The 18062-nt window shown below is 39.7% G+C and overlaps 1 long non-coding RNA gene across 1 annotated transcript in view; it reads left to right on the forward strand.

Moving 5' to 3' along the window:
- The window catches only part of LOC138209385 (uncharacterized), a 48079-nt gene extending 31412 nt beyond the window's left edge, over positions 1-16667 (forward strand). The window contains exon 3 of the long non-coding RNA XR_011179156.1: positions 16534-16667. This is a non-coding gene — a long non-coding RNA (uncharacterized lncRNA). The remainder of the gene's footprint in view (positions 1-16533) is intronic.
- Positions 16668-18062: the final 1395 nt, after the last annotated feature.

Raw genomic sequence — 18062 nt, forward strand, 5'->3', positions numbered from 1 at the left:
ATACATGTGTCCCATGTGGAAAACATGGGAACCTTGTGCTTTTTCTGTAAGGGACACCTGAGTAAAAGTACAGATTTCTTAGCAGAAAATAACTTTGGTATATTTACTGTACTTAAGTATCAAAAGTGCGTTTTTGACACGAAATGCACTCAAGTATCAAAAATACAAGTAAATGCTTTTATCAAAAAAGAACGTAACACACTTACATTTGCTGAACAAAGGGCACTGGGGCTACAAGGGAAAATTTACATTCATTTTATTCACTTATTGTGATGTTGCGACTCACTGCAACGGTTTACCATCAGGCCATCACATGTCTTCGTATCTTTTTTTTGTAGTAACAAAGTAACTGAGATGTTTAGGGGAAATGTATTACGTTGATACGTTTCACAAATGTCTACTAATGTGTGAACAGTTACAGCTTTTTTGCAATCACGTTATTGGTCCGAATGATGATTAAATTTCATCCTTAACTCGAACTTAACTGTCCTCAAGGTGTAAATTAGTCTCACAGGTATAACATTAAACACATTAATAGACATGATGCAACTATGTAAAAATAAATGCAAACACCAACACACAATACAGGGACAACTACATGATGTGGTTTTTATTGATGACATTTAAATCTCCTTTAAAGAGTCTTTCATGTTAAACAAAGGTGTATCTTATCTTGTCTCATCTCATCAGTACTGACCCCTGAAGCATTTTGTGTGTGTGTGTGTGTGTGTGTGTGTGTGTGTGTGTGTGTGTGTGTGTGCGTGTGCGTGCATGTGTGTGTGAGAAAGAGGTAGTTTACAGGGTTTGTCCGGGACACTGAAGACATTCTTCAGCCTCTCCTCCACTCCATTAGGCTGTAAGTGGAGGCGGAAGTGTATCAGATGTGTGTGTGTGTGTGTGTGTGTGTGTGTGTGTGTGTGTGTGTGTGTGTGTGTGTGTGTGTGTTGTCGGTATATGTATGTGTGTGTGTGTCTCTGGTGCGTGGGGTGTCACTTCAGCTGTATTGGGGTCAGGTTGGGAAATATAGAAGCTTCCAGGCACTCAGCACGTAATTGAAAATCTATTTCGCTCAAAGTGAGGAGAGGCAACGAAAGAGTGGAGAACAAATGAAAGGCGGACGGAAGAAAGAGGATGAGGAGGAGGAGGAAGAGGAGGGGAGGAACAGGAGACCAAGATAATGGGTAGGGGGGAGAAGTGGGTGCAGGGAGGAAGGCTGGAAACAGAGAATGAAGGAGATATTATTTTAAAAGGTGGAGTGTGAGACAGTGGAGGAGGTGGTGGAGGTGAGGGAAGGACAAAAACCACAGCGTCCTAAGTGGATAAAAAGCGAAGGAGACGTCTGAGAACAGTTCATTTTTCTGTCCTCGTAAAGACTTCCTGCCTGTATTATCCAGTTCCTACCGATCTGTCACAGTGTGATCTCTACATGTAATACTGACTCCCATTTCCAAGGCCTTATTACTATTTGAAATGAATCTGTCTCGTATATATAGTGTTCACAGAAAGCAAAATAAAAGTGCTCAAAGACTCATAAATATTACATTTTAAAATGAGAATTCCTTATTAGAAAAAAAAAGGCAGACATGTTTATGCACTCCAGACATAATATTATTTTATTGCTATTAAAAGTATTCAAAATAAAGAAAAAAAAAGTTTATTATTGTTGTCATTAATTGTTTGTGTTTTTTTTGTGTGTGGAAATGATTAAATTTAATGAACACTAATAACAACAATCTATGATCCAAATGGAAAAATGTAAACAGCTCTCGAGTTTATGTTTCCCATGTAAACGTTGTTTACAAATAGTAATATTTCTTAACAGTTGTGTTGAGCAGTGTACAAATTACTCGTTCCATCTATAAACAATATTCTTTAATGATAATTTGACCATAGAGAAGCTCAAATCTGAAAAAGAAAGTGGACACAGTATTCTCCACAAAAACACAGGTAGCAATATTACCATGTAGAAATAAATGAAGGACTTTTTGTCCTGTCAAATGATAAAACATCATCCACTGAGTTTGAATGCTTTTGACTACATTCATCCTGTCGCTCCATTCATCAGTGAAATCATAAATGCTACTGTGCTCTTGGTCCATTGGCAGCCAAAGACGACCATCCTTAACAGAAGAACCACCAGGTTTGACAGGCGAGATGATGGTTTCTCATATCTCTATAGTTTCCTGCTGCATTTCTGTGTTTGAGCCTTTTTGTAACATGTAGTGAATCCCCTGAAGTTCATTGACAAAGATGCATCTCATCTGGCAGATCATTCTCGACCTGCTGTGGGATCTTAAAGTTTTTTTTTTTTTTTTTTTTTCATCATGCAAATTATTTTTTGATCATCCAAAAGGTCTACCAGCACATTTGCCATTTTGTAGTTTTTGTAACTGTGTTCAAAGGACTATATCTCACACCCGTATTGACACAATATTGGCATAAATCAGTTCTCACACTAATATCTTTGATAAACCAAAACATTTCTCAATAAATCTAACTGTAGAACCAGTTTTAAATCTAATGGTCGGCTCCATTCAAAGTGCCTCTGACTGAACCGTGACAGCACTGAAATGGCAAGATGGTGTAAAATGTTAACACGTAAATTACACTTTGCTGTATTGACTTTTTGACTCTATTTTACGGCGCCGTTTACTTAAAACAGTTGAGGTGTTTTAGCGTTTTGTGTTTGGGGGGGAGGGGGTCGTTGTTTGTCCTTTATGCTCTGTGCTGCAAATGACTGAAATATTTTTTGTTGTATACATTTGCAACAACACTTCTAGACATAATTTGTTCCACCACCCTTTACCCTGTCCTTAACAACAAAGTTTAAAACTCCAGTTAGTTTTCAAGAAGATAAAAGTAAAATACTATATCGGTTAAAAGTAAACTATTTAAAATCAGGCACTCCTGTAAATTCTTGTTGCACTTTTAATTATTGACGCAACGAGCCAAGAAGAGAAACATGTCCGTGAAAGCAAACAGAAGCGCTGACAGTGTCGTGCAACACTTTACCTCATTAAACCTACAGTTTCAGAATCTGTGAAAGTGAAAGGACAGAAGATCATGAGGCAAAACACTGTGACACTGTATTACTGAGCTGAACTGTGAAGAGCTCAAAGTCTGAGTGCTGAACTGTGTGTGTCTTCACTGAAGAAGCAACAGAGGCATGAAAATACTTTCTGCATAATTTGGAGTGTCGAAATTATGCTCCTGTTAATGTGATTACAAAAGAATGGTTTGGATCTGTAGTTTTAGTGCATCTGATTCAGTGGAATAAAGAAGGATATAGAATGAATGATGGTGGAGAGTGAAAGCAAAGCAGCCATTAAAAGTGGGAAGATGAAGATGCTTTGATTAAAAAAACTGATTATGAAGATGAAAGTAGCAGTTGTAGGCAACTAAATGCAAAGAACTGATTATTTTAAACACAATCAAAAAAATCAGATGTTTTAAATGCCGAGTAAAAACTAAATTCGCTGGAAGCCTTCAACACGTGGTTAAATTATACACTTTAGTGTTGATGGTTTTCACAGATTAAGTAGTGAGTGGACTTTTCTTTCTCTAATGTCTAAATGTATTATGTAAAGTCGGACAAGTGCAGCCGGCCTGAGTGATTTGTTGATTGGTGTCTGTTTGAGTAGAAAGCTGTAAAAAAAAAAAAAAAAAAAAAAAAAAAAAAGCAACCTAAAAAAAATCAAGGTAAAACTGCACATGTTTTAGTGGTCTGTTATTGTGACCAGTCCAAGGCAAACCTGTACTTGTACTGTTTAATTGGCATCCTGATGTGCCAGACTTGTCAGGTAGATGGATTATCTTTTAGCTCACTAAAAGGATTTGAACAAATTAGTGAACAAAATTTCAGCTAAATAAACCTTTAATGTGCGTAGATCTTTTAAATCGTTTTACTTTAACCAGTGGACAATGGGAGCGAAAATAAAACTATTGCTTTTATATTTTTACTGTGTACGTATGTTTATTTAAGGAAATCTTTTTTTTTGTTTTTTTGCCACAAATCCATTTTAAACATCTTTTCCAAAGTAAAACTGTAACATTTTCATTCGTGAAGTGCAGCAGACAAAAATAGCACACAAGTCTTTGTTCCATCTGTCCACGTGTCTTTGTGTCTGTCTGCATGTGTGTGAGAGATAGTAAGCGTAGAGTGTGAACGAATGTGTGTGTGCGCCCGAGGCCTCTTCATCTCATCAGTAGAAATCTATTCTGCTCAGACTCATCCAATAAGGTGGGTAATGATACTCCACTCTAATATTGGGACTGTCCAAATTGAACACATTTAAACTTTAATGCAAGTCAAGTCCTGGGGAGAATGTAATCTGCCCCACTTAGAGAGTGTGTGTGTGTGTGTATGTGTTTGTGTGTGTGTGTGTGTGTGTCTTTTAAGGGTTTGTGTGTGTGAACCTACATGCGACTGTTTCTGTATAATGTAAAGCACTTTGAGATTTTTTTTTCCTATGTTGCTCCACTAATGAATTTAAATATGTTGAATTACTTAAAAGAAGAAGGTGAGAGGTGAGATGAGAACGTGTGTGAAGTGCTGCAGAGAGGTTGTTTAAGCAGTTGAAGCAACAGTGTCTGTGTTTAGAAGCTCCAGCTGAGAGGAGCTCTGTGATGAGAAAAACACACCACGCACCTTTCAACCTCGCTCCCCGCATCCTCCTCCGAGAGACGGTTCACACCGTCTTCCTTTATACTCCTAGCTTTAAAATACAAAAAAACAACAACAACGTTTTAAAGTATTATTGAAGTATTATTCTTGAAAATGTTGCCTTTATCAGAAAGTATAAGTGGAGATATAGATAAGAAATGTGGAGGATAGAGAGGAGATTTGCCCATTAGGTTTATTAAGGAGAATTGGACACTGCAGCCAAAGATGGCGGCCAATCACTTGAATGTGAACTGGTCACCTGGTGCATGAGCTGAAAAAGAGTTTGAGCCTCTTGGGTTTTCTTCTGTTGTGTCTCGTGACGTTTCACAAATAAAACTCTCTTTTCTCTGCCTCGGTCCACAGACTCTATACAAGAAATGTACGTAACCTCAGCGACGTCACACATAGGTTTACTGAAAAGCGGTTTTGAAGCTTTACATTACATTTTTTACATTACATTTCATTGAGCTGACGCTTTTATTCAAAGCGACTTACAACACACCGATGGCACACCATCGGGAGCAATTTTTTTTTAGGGTTCAGTGTCTTGCTCAAGGACACTTAGGCATGTGGACAGGAGGAGCTGGGGATCGAACCACCAACCTTCCGATTAGTGTGCACCGACTGAGCTACTGCCTCCCTCAGTTCAGCTCAGTTCTGTGTGGCAGCACCTGACTCAGCCTTACTCCTAACTAATCCAAAAATGGGGGTTCTTCACCACTTTGACCAGTTAGGGTCTTGGTGTCAATAGTGAATCGAGAGAAGCCCCGACGTCCTCGTTCCCCACAAACTCCTCCAGCTCCTCCAGCTCCTCCTGTCGGATGTCGACCGACTGGTAAATAGAGAGCTTTACAAGACATACATAGCTCAAATAAAAAGCCTTCTAGTGGTTCACACACGCTCCAACCCTAGACTAGGTTTAGACCTAATCCTTAAAAACATTTGATCTAAAATTTCAGTGAAGGAAGTCAGGTCAGGTCATGTCTTGGTTTTTGTTTTTGGAAGATTGTTGTCAGCTTTAACAAGAACAAGTCCACAGTTATGGGAGACACAACGATCTTTCACTAACACTTAACTAAAGTTCCTTTTTCCCTAAATCTAACCACAGATGGAAGTCTGGATGCAAACTCCTGAACCTGGTGAGAAACCTATACACTTTGTCGGCCCACCATCCACCCCGACCTCCTCCGGCCAATACAGTTCATAAATGTGTTGCTTCGTTCATTCGGGATAAACACGGCCTCCGACCACAATCCAGCCAGTGATTATGTGTTGCAACTAGTTTGTGTGTGTGTGTGTGTGTGTGTGTGTGTGTGTGTGTGTGTGTGTGTGTGTGTGTGTGTGTCTGTCTGTCATAATTCATGTGTGTGTCAAGGGAAAGTGTTGCGATTGATTATTTAGCCACGTTGAGAACCTCACCAACTCTCAAAAGTGTGTGTGAACGTGTGCAGTGTTTTACCACTAATCCATGACCGATCCTCTTCCTCCTCCATTTCCTCTTCCTCCCAGGATGTCAGGGTCACATCAAAGGGAAAGCAGTGACTTCTGACCGCGTGACCCCAGTTTAGCAGCTTTACGAGCGACCAGGGCGAGAAACCATTAGCCACAGCAATATCAACAAAAACAACAATGACGAAGAAGACAGAGACAAAACATGAGAGTGAGATTTTCAATCAGGGAGACCACAATTTAAAAAACGCCTCAATGTTGACACAATGATTACATGCGAGGACAAACGATGGAAACTGGTGTTGACAGAATTAACTTTGGATGTGTGACGATCAATGTTATACAGTAAAGTCAATTAATACAACCCCATTTCCCAAAAAGTAAAATGTAAATAAGAACAGAATTCAATGATTTGCCAATCATGTAAACCCATTTTAATTGAAAAAAGATGAAAGACAACATATTGAATGTTGAAACTGAGAAATATTATTGTTGAAAAATGAAAAATATTTGCACATTTTGAATTTAATGGCAGCAACACATTTCAAAAAAGTTGGGGCAGATAGCAACGTGTTGGCACCAAAACGAAAAAATAAATAAATAAATAAAAAATAGGTGTTTATGATTTGCAAATCATTGCATTCAGTTTTTTTTTACATTTTACACAATATCCCAACTTTTTTGGAAACGGGGTTGTACGAATGATTGCACCACGTTTGATTATGACAGTGGCATATATTTTGACTAACAGTGACACTGATGACACCTGTTTAATATTTCTCCCTTTTTTTCATTATTAATATTTCAATGACACAATTATTTTACGCCTCAAAACCTGATGAGATTAGATTCAGATCCTTGTTTTCATAACTAATGAAAAATGATAGGGCAAACTGAATGGGGCTTGAAATACTGAGAGCTGTGTGTGTGTGTGTGTGTGTGTGTGTGTGTGTGTGTGTGTGTGTGTGAGAGAGAGAGAGAGAGAGAGAGAGAGAGAGAGAGAGTGCTTTTGTGCTTGTAAATGGGGCTAACCTGCATTTAAAGCAGCCCTCTGCATTGCTTCCTGTTTTTGTCTTTTTCACAATGAGTAACTTATCTAAACCATCCCCTCTTCAGCACTCAACTTCAACTGCCTATTTATCCATTTTGGGTTGCATGCAGCCGGTCGTTAGTATTCTGGTACACACCTCAACAAAGCCATTATCATAAAAACACACACATTCACATGCAGATGGATTGCTCTTAGCCTCTTAGCTCTGCAGCTAATGGTGCTAGCCACTTAATTAAGGTCACTTATGGACAAACTCTGTTAGCACGGCCACTAATAAGTACTGCCCAGACAATGGGACTGTGAGCGCGTGTGTGTGCGTGTGTGTATGGTAATGATATTGCTGTAAAGCCTGACCTGCAGTCTCCATTACCTCCAGCTTATTGAGTGGTTTGTTTTGCAGAGTGGCTCTTAGAGGTGGGTATCATTGAAATTTCACTAGATGGACAACTGGACACTTTAGAAAATGCATCACAATACATTTTGGGCTAAAGTGTGTGTGTGTGTGTGTGTGTGTGTGTGTGCGTCTGGCCCAGTTGAGGAGCACCAAGAGACTGAAAAAAATAGCTAAAGTGTCTGCAGTTTTCTCATCAAAAGCCATGTGGAAACTGAATATCCGGCACATCGTTAATTTATAGCACCGTGCTTCCCTCCTCTTCTCCCGCGCTTCTCAGCTCCTGTCCTCCCTTCTGGAGCCTCTCCTCAAGTTTCCTCATCTAAAAACAATTAGTTCCCCCAAGCAGACATACCAGCCCGTCAGGTTGGAGAGTGTATATATATATATATATATATATATATATATATATATGTGTGTATGTGTGTGTGTGTGTCTGGTGTTGTCCCGGTGGGGAGCAGAACATTGCCCCCTAACATCACCACACAGGATGCTTCCGGAGACATGGCGACCTTTCACCTTCTGCAGGGAGGATGAGAGACGAGGGGAGGCAGAGGAGAAGGCGGAGGGGGCGGAGGTGGTGGAGGTGGTGCTGCCGAACATGGCTTACTGCCGGTCAGAGGAAGACAATAAACAGTGACATCCAGTACAGGGAGTTACGAAGGTAGTGCCGATGTTTGCTGGAAATATAATGAAGAGAGATGCACATGTTCCAAAACTATTCTTTTAGGAAATATCACTTAAAGTATTGTCCGGCTCAGTCATATCTACATGATATAATCCTAAAGTAAATTAACATAAAGTAATGTCAATCAAAGTAAGATCCAAAGAGTTCCTGTTTTTGTGGCCACCATGTCGTGCACATTTATGGTTTCACTGTGGTCTTGAACAGAACTTTTCCCGACCCCCCGGCTGCGGCTGCTGATATGAAGGAGTGTGTGAGTCTAAGCCAGACTGTATCAGTCTGGCAGCGCTGTTACACACCTGCAGCAAATTTGCAACTATTTTGAGGATAGTTTAAAGCACTTTTGATGGCATTTATCATTATTTTCAGAAATTTTACAAAACCAACCAAACAATGGAGAGAAATAATTTGCTGATTAATCCATTAAGAAAATAATAATTTGCAGCTGGATAGAAACTAGTTCAAAAGAGCTCCACCTCAACCAACTATAACAGTAAAGTCCTGCTTTCAGACCATTTATCTATTTTCAAAAGAATCTTTTAAAGATATTCAAAATATTTTTTTTAATATATATATACAGTATATATATATATACAGTATATATATATATACAGTATATATATGTATATTGTTTAAATAAAAAACCCTCCTCTTTCATTCCATTAAGGGCCGCTATAAATGATAATAACAGTAATTGTGAAATACCATTTTCATACAATGAAAAACTCACACCGTTGCAACCCTAAGTGCAACATAATGCAATGTACTGTGACGTAATATGTAACATAACACACCATGATGTAACCTCATCCAATCCTATATATTCCATTGTATCTTAGACCCATCCATTATCCCAGGACGGCTGGATCCCATCCAAGCTCCTTTTGGGGGAAGGCGGTGTACACCCTGGACAGGTCGCCAGTCCATCACAGGGCAAACACAGAAACCATTCACGCTCTCAGTCACACCTACGAGCAATTTATAATCACCAATTAACCTCCATTAATGTCTTTGGAAGGAAGCCGCAGTATCCGGAGAAAACCCACGCAGGCAAAGGGAGAACCTTCTGGGTTCGAACCCAGAACCCTCCGTGAGGTGACCGTACTAAACCACTGCACCACTGCACCACCGTGCCGCCCCCCATTGTATTCTTTCCGAGCATAATGTTTTCGTAAAATGACTCGTAACCCAACTGCATCGGTCACACCGTGCCTCGTCTTACAACACCGAACACCACTTTAAGTAACGGAACATAATCGCTGCCTAATCAGTGCAAAATATACGATTCGGACTGGACGCTATCCCCAAAATCTTCAACAGTTCAACCGCGCCCCTAAATGAGCACCGCGGCAGCAGGTATCCGTAGCAACCAATAGTTCTGCTTGACGCGTCAGATGATAACTGTTGATGAAACCGATCAAACCCTCAGCGACTGACTTCCAGCAGACTTTGAACACGGCGTGTCTTGTTGCTTCACCTACGCTGTATTATGACGTAACATACGTCCATCTTAAACATGTTTAGCAGCGTGTCATACCTCGTCTTACCTGATATCACGTCGTATCATATCTCAGTGTACATCATCTTCTATTGTGCCTTTTATATGGTATCATGTTTTCTTTCTTCCGGTCTGCTATGTTGTTATTTATTGCAGTATAAATTCACATTGCAGTATATAATATGATCACATACAGTATTGTGCCGTTGTATCTGCCGTATATTATGCTGGATTGGGTTTTTGAGGAAATCCGGTTTCACTCATGTGTTCAGCAGACATTGACAGTGACTTATTGCTCCCCAGGTGAGGACAGTTGATTATGTCCTCACAGGAACTCCAAAGAACAGCTGTTCTTTCTTCTTCCATTCACTTCCGCCTCCAGACAATCCGTCTTTCACCCTCACTGCCTCTGTCTTCTTTCCCTCCCCTTCTTCCCATCCTTTCTCTCCCAGCTTCAATCTCACCATAATTCTTCTCGCTCCTTGGCTTTCATGGTCGGCCAACTTTTTCAGCTTTTTATCTCATTTCCGATTGCGTCTTGCGTTTTGTCTTTGTGCGTCTGCTGCTGGAGCCGCGTACCTGGTCTCACCGGTCAGGAACCTAAAGGTCAGAGGTCAGATAAATAGTTGTCAGTGGGGCCTCTTCCCAGGAGAGAGAGTGAGAGAGATTGTTATTAGATGAGAAACCTGAAACTGGAAGTGAAATTAGCGTCTTAGCAAGAGAGAAGACGCCTCCCACTCTGTTCTGTCTGTTTCTCGTCTCTTAATAGCAGCCTGCAGATTAAATGTTTGTGTATGAGACTGTCTGAGAATTCAAAGGTAGATGCTCTACGACAGTTAAGGACAGTTTGGACTGACGTTAGCATATTAGCTTTTTTATGATACGTTTAAGAAGACCAAACCACTTTATCTGCCAGTTACATGTTTTTTTTTTTTTTTTTTTAAACAGAGGAACACACAGGAACCTGACCTCTGCATTTAATCCATTCGTGAGCAGTGAACACACACACACACACACACACACACACACACACACCACTTGCCACACTTGCCAAAGAATCGAACCAGCGCGCCGCATGGATTTTGGTGCATCTTGGTACGATTCATTCTTGCGCTGCTAGAGATTTTGCATTAACAAGGTTCTGCTGCAGATGAAATAGGTGGCCACACTACACACAACAAACTACATCAGACTGAGGCAACAATCCCATTTCCAAAAGCCACGTGAAATAGATATGTCAACACAAAATGAACAGAGAGAGAGAGAGAGAGAGAGAGATGGGGGTTGGAGGATATCCTGAGAGGAGGATTGAAGGAAGAGGGGGAGATGGGTGGAAGGATAAAAGATGGATTAAGGATGTGTTTCAGATTGGCAGGAGCGGTTTGTATGTGCTGGATATGTGTGTTTAACGTGCATGTGTTTAGCGCGAACAGTAAGCTGATAGATGTGCGACTTTATTTGTTACAGTGTTTTTCCTGCAGCCTGCCGTTCCCCATGTCTCAGAAGGAAAAAGCCTTCTTACCAACATACTTATCTGTGTGTGTGTGTGTGTGTGTGTGTGTGTGTGTGTGTGTGTGTGCGCAAACCTCTTTACATGTGATAATGACAGCTGTAATGCCTGTCTGATATATACTCAGCTCTGGGACTTCGGTTGCATGTTTATATCTGTGTGTGTGTGTGTGTGTGTGTGTGTGTGTGTGTGTGTGTGTGTGTGTGTGTGTGTGTGTGTGTGTGTGTGTGTGTGTGTACCTGAAATATGCACGTAGGATCGACATGCTTTACAAGCTCTTTGTGTGAACACAGGAACGTATCAGAGAGGGATAATCTTAAACGTGTGTGTGTGTGTGTGTGTGTGTGTGTGTGTGTGTGTGTGTGTGTGTGTGTGTGTGTGTGTGTGTGTGTGTGTCTGTGTGCGTGTGTGTGTGTGTGTGTGCAGGGGAACACTGTGTGATGAATGGTCTATGACAGGTGTTGGGGATGAGATCTCCAATTATCACACTTTAATACCTTTTTTCCTGTTCACACATAAACACACCACGGCGTGGAGCAGCGGGGAGATTCAGAGACGAGAGAAAATGTAGTTAGAGAGAGAAATCCAAAAAAGAAAGTAAGACCAGCGGATTTCTTTTTACAATTTGGTATGTTTACCTCCAGTCGGGTAATGTCAAATAAGAACAAATAATAAACATCAAGAGCAACTAAATCTGTGGTCATTTTGAACAAATAAGGGCTGGAGAAAAAGAGGAAAAAGGGCGGGAAGATGATCTCGATCATCACTCGGAAGAAACATGACTCCGTTTTGTTTTTGCCGTTCTTCTTCTTTTTAAATATGATACCGAACGCTGAAATGATGCTCTGACAAAGATACACAGGAACGTTTTAGAGACACAGAGAAGGGTGTTATGGGTAACCGCGGGTTGGAGAGGAGCCAGCGCACACACGTACTAAATCTCAACAATGCAACAATGCGTCGCGTTTAGTCTGGCGAGCTGATTGGTTGATTAAACTACGGTCAGGAGGCTTTGAGGATCGAAACTGAAAAATGATTCCACAAGTGGTGCCAATAAATGAAAAAAGAAACAGACATGCAAAGTCTCTGATTCTGATTCATTCCTTTCCAGGATCTTTTATGATAAAGAATTTCCTGGGAAGGTAATAAAGGTTTGTTTGTGGTGCCTTAATCTCTCCAGGTAGACATTCATAGTGTTGCAGTTTTTGTTCACAGAGAAATCTCCACCAAAAGTTGCGTAATGAATGAAAAAATAGAGTAGAAGAGGGAAGTTAAATTTTCTCTGCACACCAGTCAGCATGAAGTGGGTGTGAATCGACAATTTTGGAAAGTTGCAGTTGACATAGACACCTCTTATCCAGCGTTGTGGATAGGTGTGTGTGTGTGTGTGTGTGTGTGTGTGTGTGTGTGTGTGTGTGTGTGTGTGTGTGTGTGTACATATCTTTCTATAGTTATCAGGACCAATTTTAGTTTAAAACTATATTTATGAGGACAAACTCATGTTGTGAGGACATTTAGACCGTAATTATGTCAAAGAATGTCCTCACAACTATAGAAAGACAATTGTGTGTGTGTGTGTGTATGTGTGTGTGTGTGTGTGTGTGTGTGTGTGTGTGTGTGTGTGTGTGTGTGTGTGTGTGTGTGTGTGTGTGTGTGTTTCCAAAGCTGTCCAACCATTTGATGTATTTCCAACAGACCATGAATCTGGCCAAACTACACATTAAATTCAGTTTACTTTTCCAAAGCAGTACTACTGTCTACTAAATATCACCTGTGAAAGCATAACATGCTCAAATGTATGTGGACGTGGACTCGAATAGACTCCCATTTAATTTTCTCTCATTAAAGACAAAGTGAATACTTTTTCCCCAAAATTAATTATGATGTAATTTGCTGAAGTCACTCCTTATTGTTAGTTCTCTGGTGGTCCATTTAAAATAATTCCATTATTAATTAGAACATATTCCTCAATAAGCGATATGTTTGGAGCTGTGTCTGTTTGATTGACAAGCCTGTGGTGCAGTCAGGTTTCTGCTATAGTTGGGCGAGCGTAGTGTCCTCGGTTCCCCATCAGATTGAGTCAGATCCACCGCCCGTTCCTCCCCAGCTCGTCCAAATATGGTCACTTCTGGCTCCAAAATAGCGAGATGGCGACGGACAAAATACCGAACTCGAGGCTTCAGAACGGCAGTTCACAAACCAATGGGTGACGTCATTGTTGGTTGCTGCTTTGCTTGGATTTAATTACAAACTGGAGACGTGGAGTTCGAAAGATGTGGACTCGTTTACGGTCTTTGAAATCTTAAGACAACAGGAAATAGGAAAAGGCCTGTCTATATTCATATTTTTACAACCATCCCAGAATATCTAGTATGACTTTATTTTTTAGAATAAAGTTAGTAACCTTAAGAAAGGTTCTTTTTTTAATTTCAAACGAACAGAGTGAGATGATTTTAACCCACATTTCACTCACACATTGAACACGTGTACCGTTGTTTGGAAACACAAGCTTGCAGACAGACTCTCGGTCAACGTGTTGTCTTCCTCATGTTCTCCGTCACTTCCCGCTCCTCTTCCTTTGATGGCTCTGTATCTGCTGCATCAGCAAGGCGCCAGGCGGCACAATGACATCATGTGATGGAGACAGTGTGGGATGACTGACACTATCCTCCGCCTGTCACTCATCCTCCCCGCCCTCTAAAGCTGTGTTTATCTGTAGCTGTGACTGACTGACAGACAGGTGTGTGTGTGTGTGTGTGTGTGTGTGTGTGTGTGTGTGTGTGTGTGTGTGTGTGTGTGTGTGTGTGTGTGTACATTTAAACACATGCCAACATACACAACACAGACTTGATGGGTTGCTCTTAACTGTAAAATTTAAAGCTGCAGTCTGTAACTTTCAGTACATTTAATATATAGTATGGATGTTGGAGCTTCGTTGTTGGTGCAATGCTGTGAAAACATTATCAACCAATCTGGCAATGTCAGTCCCTACTCAGATATTATCCACTTACATCTGATGGCATTAGGTTTAGACAAGCAGCCAAATATGGAGAGCATTTCCAGCCAAAGTAATTTAGGTGTTTTTAGTGTTTTGCCCAATTATCAATAGGGAAGAAGTGTTGTGTTATGTTTCAGTTTTAATTTCTTTTCCTAATGGAAGTATTAAAATTTGTCTGAAAGTATGAAAACCTACACTTTGGTCTAGTGTATGATCTCCATCGCCTTGTCAAGTTATTCATTACATAGACTACAATAAAAATCTTTGGATTTACCCTTTTTGCTGAACAGGAACTAGTTTATGTGGAACAAATTTATTCTTTGTAAATAAAATCATTTTTTTTTAAATGCCATGAATAAATATGCCCCGCTATTTATTTACATGCTAAGCACATCACTGCACAGTCTAATTTAATAGACAATTATATTGGTCATTTTCACTTCCCAAAACCTTTCAGACCCCTGACATTATTCAAACACTGTTAGATTCAGTTTTAACACTGAGCACACAGTATATGTACCAAGAACCTAAACCTCCGTTGTAATGTCAGCTCTGAAACAAAGGTGAAGTATAGTTTAGACTGTATTAAAAAAAATAATCTTGAAGTAATGAAGGCTCAAAGGTTGGGAATTACTTTTTCTCTTTGGATTTTACATACATTAGTTAAAAGGCATTCATTAACCCAAAACAAACAGATAGATTTGACATTAAAATCCAAATTTTTCTGGTTCTTAATCAAATGTCAAATTAAAATATGTCTCTCTATGTGCAGGGAATAACAATCCAGCAGCACACAACTCGGCCATAAAAATCCATCTCTTCAAGTAAGACTGAAGCTCTTCTTGAATCGAGAGAATAAAAACAGTCCTTTTCTTTTTAGGCCAATATGGCCTTTTTTCAGGCATAATTGTTTACAATTTCCTTTGTTCATACAGTGGCACAGTAGTTCATCTTCAAATATCCTTTTACCTGCTTTTGAAGCCATTTGGGGGCAACTTGTTTGCTTTGATACGTTTAAAAGCCTGGAAATAAACCACCAACCCTGTGATTTACGGTGCATCCTCTCTGTCACCTGCTCACCTCACAACTGTCTTCTCAAGTGCAAAAAATGATTTATTCGTTTTTTTGTTTTAATTTCTTTGCACCTCTAACATGTATTTCAATAATGTAATGTGTTACTTTAAGTTTGGGCCCTGTTTTATCACAAAATGGACATGAACATAAATTAAGTTTAAAATATTTAAATTTAATTCATTATAACTTAAAAATAACCACCAAAATAATATTACAGTTAAAAAAAATGAGGGGAAAAGCCGTTCATCAAAACTTCTAATAATAAAAACAAAATAAAAGATAAATTACTAGTATTTTTGTTCATGATTTTGAGCCAAACAGGAGACGAACTTGGTTGATTATTCTCTATTTATATTACAGATAGCTTGGCAGACATATAATTTAGCACAGTGTATGCAGAGTTTTGTCATTCATCTCTCTCAACAATGAATTTTCAAAATGAGAGAACATTTTTCACTCTTCTCTGCTCTGGTGCCCTTATTTGACATTTTCGCTCCAGCTTTGATTGGATGTCAGACTTTCCGTCTGCAAGCTGATTGGCTGCCTAAAGAGGATACTTGTGTGTATCAGGAAGTGATCAAGATAATGTATGTGGCAGATTATTTGTGGCTGGACAGATAGGATAACATGTTGTTATCATTAGTCTGCTGACTATCAGTGTTATTATGAAATGAGTTCAGTTCTGGTGATCTTCATCATTTACCTTTTATGAATGTGTTTTCTCATTTATTTATCTTCATGTTTTTAGCTCCTAAAATTCTTCATAATGCAGCAGTTTGCTCTCTTTACTCTGAGCATCACTTCTTCTAAAATAAACGTATTGTCCTGTGTCCTCAGCCTCAAAGTGTTTGCAGTGTTGTGACTGACTGATTCGCTGCAGCGCTGCAGCTACAGACTCTGCTGACTGAATGGAGCCTTTGAAACCAGAAGATGGAATTTTCTCGTGTGCGTTTGCTCATGTGTTCGTAGTGTTTGTACAGTTCTGTATGTTTTTACAGAAAGAGCGTGTGTGTGTGTGTGTGTGTGTGTGTGTGTGTGTGTTACGGTTGGACGACCGTCACAGGCTCATGACCTGCTCGTGATCCGTGCTGGTGCGTACAGTATGTTTACACACGGTACAGTATGTGTCTGCATGCGAGTGTGACTGTGTGTTAGTGTAAACGTGTGTGTATATATTCGCCTTGACCCATAATGTTTTTTTTTTTTTCTTCTAGTAAAAAAAAAGGAGGTGACTGGAGAGTTGTGCCCCAGTTTTGGACTCCACTAGCGGGGTGGCCAGGCGTCCCGCAGGGCCTGTGGCTCCGGGTCGGACGTTCCAGATCTGTGAAGATGCACCATCCGTAGAGGCCAGGTTGTGTGTGTGTGTGTGTGTGTGTGTGTGTGTGTGTGTGTGTGTGTGTGTGTGTGTGTGTGTGTGTGTGTGTGTGTGTGTGTGTGTCTCACTGATTAGCCTGACAATCTGCTTATTGATGCTCTGGTTAATGATGTTCCCAGAGCAACACAGACAGATTGACAAATGAGGAAGAGGAAAAGGAGGAGGAGGAGAAGGAGGGTGTAGGTTCATGAGTATTCCTTTTTATTGTGTCACCTAAAAGTAAAGGCTGTTTTTAAAATTGTTTTTATTTCTTAGCTTCTCTGACCAACCACGATGTTCAACAACATCCAATGCATTTGTTTTTAACTGAACAAACAGTTTTATAATTGCTGTTACCAAAGTGCCAAGATGGTGAGTGTATATCTGGTAAACATTTGAAAGGTTAACTAATAGTTCCCTTTAAAGGTGAAAAACTGATATTTTTCCAAAGATGTCAAACACATAAAAATTTAAACTGTTAGATGAGATCAACTTTAAAAAATCAAAAAAAAAAAAAAAAAAAATCAAAAATCAATAAATAAGTGACTTTCCTGCCCACTTGGATGTGTAGAAAATTTGGCTCTCCAAATGACTGAACTGTCTTTGGACTGTTTTTACTTCATATTTTTGACTGTGTGTAATTACAGGCCTTTTTCACACCAAACATGTCTGACAGCAGAAAGCTCCGGAGTAAGCAGTGATATTAATAAAGTCTGCACTCCATTTAGATCTGCCAGGACGTTTTTTTATTAAACACATTGACTCATTTTGTCATCAGTATCATTAGTTCCACCTTTGTATTTCCTGCTTTGACAAGTGAAAATGCGTCCAATGAAAAAGAGTCTGTTGTTTTTAGTATTACCTGAATATCCCTGAATTTACTTAAAACTCCCAACATTTAAAAAAAAAAAAAAAAAAAAAAAAACATCTACAAATTTCCATTCTTTGAATTATCCAATTATTTATATATATTTGCTACTTTTACCTGATGTTAATTTTTTTTCCCATCCATCCACCCCGACCTCCTCCCTGTGTGGACACACTCAAGTCACCTTACGTGTGTTGTTTTGGGATCACATGCCATTGATTCACGCGTTGTTCCTGGGAGGAAAGTCTCATGCCTTCACAAAACGTTCATATTTTCCTGGTTAAAGTTCAGTCCATTCTTCAGCGTGCAAAATTGCTAAACTGCAACAACAAAATTCTCCTGTAAAATTTCACCACAAATACGCCACATGGAGTTTTTTCTGTCTCTAACCTTCTGAGAGGAAACAAAATGCTAAAGGTGTTCAAAAGTTCTGGTTTTCGTGGATTTTGTTGGGCCTAGATGAAGTTTGTAGTTTTCCTCATCAAAACATAAGAGCATAATTAAAAGTGTAGTCAAGCAAA

This window comes from Embiotoca jacksoni, unplaced genomic scaffold (assembly GCF_022577435.1).
Source record: "Embiotoca jacksoni isolate LCO1_2020_lvr unplaced genomic scaffold, fEmbJac1.0.p SCAF_4, whole genome shotgun sequence".
Lineage (NCBI taxonomy): Eukaryota > Metazoa > Chordata > Actinopteri > Embiotocidae > Embiotoca > Embiotoca jacksoni.